The sequence below is a fragment of the Cherax quadricarinatus genome, chromosome 51 (genome assembly GCF_038502225.1).
Source record: "Cherax quadricarinatus isolate ZL_2023a chromosome 51, ASM3850222v1, whole genome shotgun sequence".
NCBI lineage: Eukaryota > Metazoa > Arthropoda > Malacostraca > Decapoda > Parastacidae > Cherax > Cherax quadricarinatus.
This window is the reverse complement of record NC_091342.1, coordinates 26466390-26478499: the sequence shown is the minus strand read 5'-3', so window position 1 is coordinate 26478499 and position 12110 is coordinate 26466390. Positions and strand designations below refer to the sequence as shown.

At 38.2% G+C, this 12110-nt stretch overlaps 1 protein-coding gene across 1 annotated transcript in view; it reads right to left on the bottom strand.

Moving 5' to 3' along the window:
- The window catches only part of LOC128694596 (metabotropic glutamate receptor-like protein P), a 903975-nt gene that overhangs the window by 827958 nt on the left and 63907 nt on the right, over positions 1 to 12110 (bottom strand). The gene's annotated exons all lie outside the window — the stretch shown is intronic.

The following is a 12110-nucleotide window of genomic DNA, read 5'->3' as shown; positions in this document are numbered from 1 at the left end:
AGTTACAGAGTAAATCTGGGAATAAAATAAGGGAATAACAAGCTTTTCCTGAGGCAGCTTATCATTATTTTATTAAAATATTATGCGAGTTCTCCTGTCTTAACAAAAGTAAATTTATTTTGTTACGAAATCTAAGATGCTGGCTAAGATGGTGAATGTAATCTAACTGATGCTGGCTAAGATGGAGACTGTAATCTAACTGATGCTGGCTAAGATGGTGAATGTAATCTAACTGATGCTGGCTAAGATGGAGACTGTAATCTAACTGATGCTGGCTAAGATGGTGAATGTATTCTAACAGATGCTGGCTAAGATGGTGAATGTAATCTAACTGATGCTGGCTAAGATGGTGAATGTATTCTAACTGATGCTGGCTAAGATGGTGAATGTATTCTAACAGATGCTGGCTAAGATGGAGACTGTAATCTAACTGATGCTGGCTAAGATGGTGAATGTATTCTAACTGATGCTGGCTAAGATGGAGACTGTAATCTAACTGATGCTGGCTAAGATGGTGAATGTATTCTAACAGATGCTGGCTAAGATGGTGACTGTAATCTAACTGATGCTGGCTAAGATGGTGAATGTATTCTAACAGATGCTGGCTAAGATGGTGACTGTAATCTAACTGATGCTGGCTAAGATGGTGAATGTATTCTAACAGATGCTGGCTAAGATGGTGAATGTAATCTAACTGATGCTGGCTAAGATGGTGAATGTATTCTAACTGATGCTGGCTAAGATGGTGAATGTATTCTAACAGATGCTGGCTAAGATGGTGAATGTATTCTAACTGATGCTGGCTAAGATGGTGAATGTAATCTAACTGATGCTGGCTAAGATGGTGAATGTATTCTAACAGATGCTGGCTAAGATGGAGACTGTAATCTAACTGATGCTGGCTAAGATGGTGAATGTAATCTAACTGATGCTGGCTAAGATGGTGACTGTAATCTAACTGATGCTGGCTAAGATGGAGACTGTAATCTAACTGATGCTGGCTAAGATGGTGAATGTAATCTAACTGATGCTGGCTAAGATGGAGACTGTAATCTAACTGATGCTGGCTAAGATGGTGAATGTAATCTAACTGATGCTGGCTAAGATGGTGACTGTAATCTAACTGATGCTGGCTAAGATGGAGACTGTAATCTAACTGATGCTGGCTAAGATGGTGAATGTAATCTAACTGATGCTGGCTAAGATGGAGACTGTAATCTAACTGATGCTGGCTAAGATGGTGAATGTAATCTAACTGATGCTGGCTAAGATGGAGACTGTAATCTAACTGATGCTGGCTAAGATGGTGAATGTAATCTAACTGATGCTGGCTAAGATGGTGACTGTAATCTAACTGATGCTGGCTAAGATGGTGAATGTAATCTAACTGATGCTGGCTAAGATGGTGACTGTAATCTAACTGATGCTGGCTAAGATGGTGAATGTAATCTAACTGATGCTGGCTAAGATGGAGACTGTAATCTAACTGATGCTGGCTAAGATGGTGAATGTATTAATCTAACAGATGCTGGCTAAGATGGTGAATGTATTAATCTAACAGATGCTGGCTAAGATGGTGAATGTATTAATCTAACAGATGCTAGCTAAGATGGTGAATGTATTAATCTAACAGATGCTAGCTAAGATGGTGAATGTATTAATCTAACAGATGCTAGCTAAGATGGTGACTGTAATCTAACAGATGCTGGCTAAGATGGTGAATGTAATCTAACAGATGCTGGCTAAGATGGTGACTGTAATCTAACAGATGCTGGCTAAGATGGTGAATGTAATCTAACAGATGCTAGCTAAGATGGTGAATGTATTAATCTAACAGATGCTGGCTAAGATGGTGAATGTAATCTAACAGATGCTAGCTAAGATGGTGAATGTATTAATCTAACAGATGCTAGCTAAGATGGTGAATGTATTAATCTAACAGATGCTAGCTAAGATGGTGAATGTATTAATCTAACAGATGCTGGCTAAGATGGAGACTGTAATCTAACAGATGCTGGCTAAGATGGTGACTGTAATCTAACAGATGCTGGCTAAGATGGTGACTGTAATCTAACAGATGCTGGCTAAGATGGTGACTGTAATCTAACTGATGCTGGCTAAGATGGTGACTGTAATCTAACTGATGCTGGCTAAGATGGTGAATGTAATCTAACTGATGCTGGCTAAGATGGTGACTGTAATCTAACAGATGCTGGCTAAGATGGTGAATGTAATCTAACAGATGCTGGCTAAGATGGTGAATGTATTCTAACAGATGCTGGCTAAGATGGTGACTGTAATCTAATAGATGCTGGCTAAGATGGTGACTGTAATCTAATAGATGCTGGCTAAGATGGTAATTAATGAAATTAAACAGATGTTGGCTAAGATGGTGAATGTAATCTGATACTGGCTAAGATGGTGAGTGTAATCTGATACTGGCTAAGACGGTGAATGTAATCTGATACTGGCTAAGATGGTGAATGAAATCAAACGAGTGCTGGGTATGATGGTGAATGAGTTTCCAGATGTGCTGCCTAAGATAATGAATGAAATCACAGAGGTGTGTACCAACATCGGGAATGAAATCGAACAGGTTTTCCCAAAGATAATGTTAATCAAGATGGTGTAAAATCTCTCAAGTGTTAGTGAAGATAGTGAATGAACGCCTACAAGTGATGGTTAATATAACGAAGGAAATCTTAGAAGCTGGATAAATCCCACACGTGCTAAGATGGTTATTGGAAATGAACGTAATCTTACAAATTCCTTCTACTGAGATCAATGCCCTAACACTCCCTGGTGTATTAAGCAATACACTTGATGCTACATGCAAGTTATGGTGTTACAACATTTGCAAAATATTCGTTTGAAGCAAATGTCTTCTCGCTCAGAGGAACAATTTTAAGCTCACAACAAGGTGCCGAAGTACTGAATGAACCAGTGAACCATATGGATAAATCAGCGAACCACCCGCTCCGAGATCGTACCTGGGTATCTGAATACTATCCTGGGACGAGTGGAGATGTCGGGCACGCTTTTTTACACCTGCTGCCCCTGTTCACCTAGCTGTTGGTAGGTACGCAGAAACAAGTCAAGGGATATCCTGGGAATAGTTGTATATCCTAGATAGGGCCCAGCTTCGAAGGGATCTTAGACAATATAACAGTCTTAACCTATAAATTCACTAATATTAAAATCATCAACTGATAAGGTCCTAGATAAAGTTATCTCGATTTTATACGGAGTGGACCGGTAAAACCGGGGAAAGTCCTCTGTCCTTGACAACAAACTCTACAGAGCAGTTCACCGTATTGCTAAGACTCGCGTCCGGATTATTTTTTCCAGTCTGCCCACTATTAGCGTCCACAACACTCAAGTCTTGCAGCTCAAGCGTGATGGAATATGACAGGGAAATATTTCTAACTTTTATTCCCACTATGAAATCATCACACTGAATAAGGTCGCAGGTCTGCCGATTTACCTCCTTTTCATTTAACAAAAAAAAATAAAATAAAAGTGTCCACAACAGAGCGATCCTCAGCTCTTCTGAGTGGACGAGTTAATTACCACTCGTTTAAGAGCCAGGAAAATTTCCCCTCAGTCTGCCACAGATGAAGATGATACGTATGTGAAGGGTGAATGAAATCTAAATTTTAATTATAAATTATGTCCCTACGGGTTTAGTTCTATCCCCTTAAGGGGTATTCCTTGATGTTAGTGATAGAGTCATCAAAAGATGTTGAACTACTCTCCTTTTCTTCGAGGCAGATATGATAATTTTCCAGGCTCTGCATGGTTTAGCGCTTTCTCCATAATGATAATGATTATGATAATGATAAAACTGTAATTTATTCTTCCTTTGGTTCCCAGCCTCGACACTTAAGTATTATTAGAATTGCTATTATAATAATCATGGGAAAGCTCTAAACTGGTAGGAACTACACAGAGAACGGGAAATGGAAGGTAGTCAAGCCTGATTTAAGGATGAGGAGGGAAGTTTTAGTTCTTTAGAAAATCAAAACAACTCTCCAGATGGTTAATTAGGTTTATTTAAAGCCAGTGGACTACACGAGGGTCGTTAGGGTTAATGTACCCTGTACACCGCTGGTCTAGAGAATACGTTAATCACTAAAAATATATATTAAGTTTTAAGCATATCACGACTCTGGATGTAAACATCCTTGAAATTTCCTCGATGGAACTGGCGTGTTGTTACCTCGTTTTACAGTATTTTCCTGCGTATAAGGCGCACGAGCATTACGAGTTTTTCATTATTTGTAAAATGAAATGCATGTCCTTTCATAAAACACCACTGCCAGTAACCCAAAGCTTACCCTTAAGCCTGACCTTGAGCACATAAGGAGCAGGGTGATTTTCCAAGACCTTTTGTGGGGAAAAATGGTGCGTCTTATATGCCGGAAAGCTCGATATTTTAATGTAATATTCATCTTATTTATCAAATCTATGATAAGTAAAGTATCTCGGGTAACTTATGTTATACATCGTTGTCCGTAATAGGCGTCAACACCATGGAAACAGTAGTAAGACAATGCAAAATCACTATGAACGCTCTATGAAAAGCTTTATCAAGTCATGATATGATACAGAGTTTCACTGCGAGAAGCTTTGTGCCAATAAAAATTAGTTCTGAATATTGTCTGTGTAAACGACAGATGCGAGCAAGTAAGGAAACTGCTCGTCCGCTAGGAGCTTTAAAAATCACAGAACAGGTGGGGTTTGAACACGTGGTATTTGACTCCCTTAACTCACAGGCCACTGAGTTAACCACTCGGCCACCTGGCGCTAGTAAGGTTCATCCAACTAGGTATATTTCTCATTAGATTCACTGGAATGCAAGTTTTACAATTTACCTGCCATTGTTATATCCCCACCCGTTTCCTGATTTGTTTGTAACGGTGTTATTACGGTTTCGTGAGTCATATGGGCTTCATGAATAGTGGATTGATAAATCATCTTGGCACGCTAAACCTTTCCTTTATAAACTTACCTAACATTGCACGGTTGCCTTTCTCGTGCATTCTCATGCTCTTATTATTGCATATGTATGTTTTCTAGGGATTTTGTCGGTACTGATGAACCTTAAACATGTGCTGTGTTCATACCTGTCAGTGCATGAACTGTGCTCATCATTTTCGTCGGCAATAGTACTGTACATATGCATAAGAATATATTAGACGTTCAAAACCACACGTTGGTCAATATTAGTCACCAAGCAGATTTGGGGTAGACACCCCGTGCCATTGTCTGTGTTATCAGTCTATTAAGTGGAACGCTAAAACCCTAGGGGTTATCCAGCGCAATAATTTTTAGAGGCTCAAATTCTATTGAAGTACCAATGAGTATCTAGAGACCCAAAACACAATTGCAATTATACATGTGGAAAATAACTCTGTTCACAATTCACAATTAGCAAATAATTCAAAGAACAAACTTTAGACGGCGTTTTCGTCAGTCTTAGACCATCATCAAGTAGCAATTTCATAATGTGAATTGTTCCAGCCTAGGAACTGATGCTACTTTATTTAAAATGACATCTTTTATGATTATTGGATTCAAGAAAAGCTCTAAAACAGTAAGGGTCACACAGCTCCTGGAGGAATGGGAGGTAATCGGGTTTGATCCGAGAAAGGGGAAGATAGGCCCATGTGAAATATATCGGGATAGAGGATAGAGGACAATGGTGACCGAGGATAGCTTGATCGACCAGCGATTTAAATACATCCAAGTTCATTAAGCTTTCGACGGTGAAAGGGTTTTGATCCAAGGAAGTGAAGCTATGCAATCACTTGTTTTTCTTCAAATATAATTAATTTTAAAACTCCAGCGCTCTATGACTTCTATCTTTTTAGTGCTTATCTGTGACTGTAGGAAGATGGAAGAAAGAAGGTAAAATGAAGCAAGAAAAATGGAACGTAGAAGAAAGGAAGAAAGGAAGGTAGATGAAAGTATGAAAAATAATTATACTGAAGAGAAATAGATTATAATTGCTGGGGCGAAGCGGAAGTGGTGAATGTAGATGAAAAGAAACAATATGAAATGTTGAGATTCGCATAACTTTTCATTAAAAAAAAAAAAAAAAAAAAAATCATTAAGAGTTTGCTGGCCATTCAGGAACAAATCTGTCATTGTCATTAAAGCCAAAATTTGACAAAGGGAAATTTGATTCATTGCTGAAAACTTCAAATTATTTTCGTAAGACGTTGAAAGAATTCACGTTATCCGACCGTCACTTCCTCTCCACCTGTGTTTGATTTCAAAAGAATATCAAGGGGGTTTCACCAGACGGAAATCCATTTTTGTTTGTGCGTGAAATTTTTGCTGCCTGGAGCTGCGGTGTTAGCGTCCTCGTTCTCAACTGTTGACCAGAAAAAACGAAACGTCCAACTGAGAATGGAGACAATTTGGTTGTGTTCTATTACGGAAAAACAAGGAGCACGCACTTCTGACATATGTATTAGTTGTGTTTCGGTCCTGGGACCGATATGTCGATATGTCAGGTATGTCGATGATTTTCTGGTCTCACAACCCAGAAAGCAACAACATCGAACCTATTATGAAATTCACTGTTAAACCAACAGTCTCCCCCGAGGTAGAGTGACTCGACAAAGTAAACACCTTCACCGTTATTCATTTAATAACGGTCTTGCCAGAAGGGAGCCGAGACCACAGTTCAGATTTCCCCCTAAACTGCAATGTCTCTACTCCTCCTTCGGAGTGCTGGTACTGTATTTCCCACCTCCCAGTACCTTCACATTTAATCCCTCCCTCCCTTCCTTTTTTTTTTTTATTTATTAAATCCATTTGTTCCCATCCTTTCTTAACTTATTGATCTCACTCCCATGCTTTTATTTTCTCAGCAAAACTTTGTGATAAAGCCTCTCCCACTCTCAATGGCTCTCCTTTTGTACTCATTCACCACCCTTTTAACCATTCTTTTACTCTTCATATATCTTCGCATATTATATATCTTCATATATATCTTCATATATCTTCATATATCATATATCTTCGTATATCATATATCTTCGTATATATATTTTCATATATCATATATCTTCGTATATATATTTTCATATATCATATATCTTAATATATCACTTTTTTCTCCTTTACCACTCCTTTTACCAAATCATTCCTCCAGTCATCCTCATCCATCCTGCACCCACCTCCAAGACCTACAAACTTTTGTTGTACACTGACACTACATTCTTAAATTTACTCCATACCTCCTCTATCCCTTCCCATTACCTGTGCTCTCTCCAGCCCAACTTTCTCCTAAACTTTCATTTCACTCTTACCTATCAGTGACATTTTCCTCGTAGGTTATCTACTGTACCTCCTCTCATTTTAACTACTAGCAAATAAATATCTGGTATATCTATCGAATCTCTCAAAAATATGTACAACCAGAAGCGTACCCATTAATATTTTATCTACTAATACATTGGCCAACAAACGGCTATCACTCCCTGTATCATATCTCCTATATATATCTTTTATTCAGAAAATACATATTACCTATATCCAAACCTCTTTCTGTACATAGCTCAGAGACGCTCATTTACTCTTGGCACTCAAACTTACCTACAACAGTTCCTCCCACTTTAGTACTTTATTCACATGCAACAATTTGTTTTCACTTGGTTCAAACCTCCCTAAATCCTTACTAACACTTAGCCCCTTCCTCAATGCATTTTGGTAGCCATTTAAAAGACACGCATGGCTTACTGGAGCAAAACTTTTTTTAATTAAAAATTCTCATCCCCTATTTTTTAAATGTGTATAAAAATGCTATTCCAGCAGTTCCAGCTAATTCGAAGCAATACGAGTCGTGGTGTCCGTCGATCCAATTACTGCCTTAAATATAAATTCAATTGCTGTTCAGAATACACGTGTTAGTATAATACCTGATTCGTTTGTGTTGTCACAGGGAGGAGGGAGGGTATGAGGATATTATTAAAAGTAAAATCAATGCTTTTAAAACTTGGGTAGAAAAAGGAAACTTTTCAAAGAGGCTTTGTGGATTTTTTTTTACATAACTCACGCACGCATATGCACTGTACATAACGTTAAGGGAGGAGAGGATTCGTGGCTAATGTTGACAAAAGAAATAGTGGCCACAAACTATGAAAATGAAAAATATAAAAGCAGCAGCCAATGAAGTGTTAAACGAAGCGACGATAATCCGAAAGACTACTGCTGGAACACTTTCTCTTATAATCAGTAGTAACAGCTGTACCAGATGCAGCAGCGGTTATGAACAGCTGGGTGTATCAAAAATTTATCACACTTCACCTAAACAAAGAATGCCCAGCAGACCTAAACACTTAATGTCAATTTACCAGGTTATGACTCTAAACCGAACAAAAACGACTGTATCGACATGCCTTCACTTTACTGTCAGCTTAGATATGATCCTGTCAAAAGCAAAAGAAATGGGAGGATATTCTTAAGAAAGGAGATTAAAGACATCAAGTGATATATTCTTGACATGGTGCATTCGGACTGTAAATCAGTTTTATATATTATAGGTGCTGAGAATACAAAAAGAGTAACTATTCATATTTCCGGGGGAAGGAATATCGAAGATTTTTGCAGCGCCCAATCTTGTTCAACGAATAGGTGGATACATTGTAATGGTTGTAATAGGCTACTTAAATGATGGGTACTTGACTGATCGTGTGCTGGACGTATGTTTTAGTGCCACCGTTAATACTGGCAATAAACAAAGAGTTTAATACATCCCCCGAAAATAATCGGAAAATAACTCCTTGCATTAGCATGCCGCCACAATATCAAGGAAATTGTTGTATTATACGTTTCCTATAAACGTTTCAGTGCAACACTAGACCTGAGTGACATTCATCTATTCAAGTGCTTCAGGAAATCCTGGGGAATATATATATAAATAGAAATCAATATGTTTTTAAAAGAACAACTCGCAATTTGCAAGCAAGTGATGAAGTTAATTCATCCACGAGGAAATTATAAGAAGCTTCGTAAGCTGACATAAATCAGCTTAGACAGTGTTCCACCCAGGGGACACGTTCACCAGCAACCAAAATTTAAGGTTAAAGTATTTATTTTATGTAACCTTTTCAGCTACATGTATCTGAACTAAATACACCTCAGTACGTCCAACTACATTTATAATACAGTGGGCCCTTAAATTTCGTGATTAATCCGTTCCAGAGAGTCTGCCGAAATTCAAAATTCACGATTTTCAAAGCCATTTTTCCCATAAGAAATAATGTAAATCAAATTAATCCATTTCAAACACCCAAAGGAATTAAAAGAATTTTTTTTTTTACATTAAATGTACATTTATCTACACAGAAAACAATGAGACATGAAGAATAAAACAATAATAACTTGACACTTACCTTTATTGAAGAGTTTTTGATGTGTGGAAGACGGGAGGAGGGAAGAGGATGGAAGAGTTAGTATTGTTTGGAAGGGGGATCCCCTTCCATAAAGACTTCAGGTACCAAGTTCTTTTGCGGGGTTACTTCCCTTCTTTGTTTTTTAATGCCACTAGGACCAGCTTGAGTGTCACTGGACACCTGTCGCTCAAAAAATTGTTCGAGAAAGGTCTGTTTCTGGCGTGTCTTTAAAATTTGCCTAAAATGAGACAAGACGTTGTCATTGAACATTCGCATACACGGACTGCAACAGCTTTGTCAGGGTGATGTTCCTCCACAAATCTTTCCATTCTAGTCCACATTGCACACATCTAAATATCTGAAGAAAGCAAATTCTTCCCTCTCTCTTCCTCCTCCTCTGAAGCAATTTCCTGAGCTGTGGTCTGTTACTGTTGCAGATTAAGGTCTAGCAGCTCTCCAGTGGTTAGCTCTTCTTTGTGGTTCTCCACCAACTCTTCCACATCCTCGCCACTAACCTCCAACCCCAATGACTTCCGTAATGCCACATTAGATTCCACAACAGGCATAGGGTTGTCAGGGTCAGCCTCAAACCCAACAAAATCTTTCTCGAGGACACATTCTGGCCACAGTTTTCTCCAAGCCGAGTTCATCGTCCTGGAAGTCACTCCCTGCTAAGCCTTACCTATAAGGTTTGCGCAATGGAGGATACTGAAGTGACCTTTCCAGAACTCTCTTAAGGTCAATTCAGAGTCCGAGGTTATGTTAAAGCACCCTTGTAACATTGCTTTGGTGTAGAGTTTTTTGAAGTTTGATATGATCTGCTGGTCCATGAGCTGGATGAGAGGAGTGGTATTAGGGGGCAAGAACTTCACTGTGATGAAATTAAACTCCTTCACCATTTGCTCTTCCAAGTCTGGAGGATGAGAAAGAGCATTGTCCATTACCAGGAGGCGTTTCATACGGCCGCCGATTTCTAAGTCAAATCACGAAAATCCAGCCAATATTTTGACGAAAAAGTCGCAGATTTCCAAAATTCACGATATTCAAGGGGTACGAAATTCAAGGGTCCATTGTATTTTTTTTTTTTTTTTTTTTTTTTTTTTTTTTTTTTTTTTTTTTTGAGACCTACAAAACTTTTTGACTTTCTTAAAAGTAACAGGAACATAATCCTATTTTTTATATATGCTCCTCAGTTTATTTAACACATTCTGTGTAACGGGGTATTTTGAGGAAGGTATGAGGCATTCAAAAGTCTACTGTGTATCGTAGACCGCCTGTAGCATGGAAGGAGTGGAAGGTAAGCTAGTTTGATCCAAATAAGCTGCCAGTAGCTACAATTATTTGACTCGTGATTCCTTTACAAGCATCCTCCTTGATAGGCTTAAGTTTAGTGATACTGAGAGTATGTTCAAGTTTGGTTCGAGTTCATTTAAGCGTGAAACAGCAAATTCTCCATTAAACATATGGTGAGAGCCCCCTGGGACCAGTGAAAATTCGATTACAACAAATATTCAATTGACGTATGGAACATACCTTTGCAAACTCTGAGAAAAATCATGCAAATTTAAGAAATGCCGTTTTTAAATCAGTAAAAATATCCCATTACGTGAAAGAAACATTCATCTTTGCAAACGCCATAAAATTTTCTTTGAGAACGATGGAATGAGAGACTTGATCGGTGTACTCTCTAGTTTTTCCACCCACATGCAGAAACTTGTATGTGCGCAAGTATGGAATCAATTTATGCGAGTTACCGTGAACAGCTGCAAGTCTATACATCCCTAGGCCAAAGTTATCCAAGAAGTAGAATAGGTATACACCAAGAGGTGAATAATCTATCAAATCAGCTACAAGTCACTTGAAGTTTGTATCATTTAAGAACGTGCGCAGCCTCAGTAATCAGTTCGCGGCGTTTGATTTCCTGCTGTGTATTCATACAGGTGCGCAGTTTACAGAGAACGCTGCTCTTGATCAAGTGAATTTTCTTTTCACCTGTAAGAAATCTTTAACTTGGAAGAAAAAAAAATTATTAAGAGGCGACAAAAATAGCTATCGCGAGTTAATGAAAGGAATTTTTACCAGTGCATGAAATTATTTTGCCAGTTCTTTGGAAAATTGTCGCTTTAATTAGAGAAAATCATATTTAAGCGAAGCAATTATTTTTCTCACTGTTTAAATATCAGGTTTAGTTCATTAGAAATAAAATGGCAAAAAAATCATCAAATCTTTAAGGATAACATGATAATTTCCTCTGGAACAAGGACATGTTGTTAGGTAAGACACATATGCAACAGTTGCATATGTGTCTTACCTAACAATCTGTCGGTATTTTATACCATTTTAACGGAACAAGGACATACATGTTTCTTGTTTATTAGAAGACACGGATACGAGAGACCAACGCGATGATACAACGACACATGCGAACTTCTCTTCTTCAGTTGAACACTTTGCCAGACAAACATAATCAACATAACAATGTCTGCATATGTATACACATTCTCATGCAACAACTATGATAAAATCAACGTAGGGCAGACAACCGGAAAATTACACCAACTCATCACAGAACACCAATGTCAAGCATTTAATAAATTAGACAAGCACATTACGTGTTGTAAAGATAAACAATTACACAGAATAAAAAGAATCTTAGAATCTTCGCTCAGCAGTATCCCTCAGCAGTATCCCCCAGCAGTATCC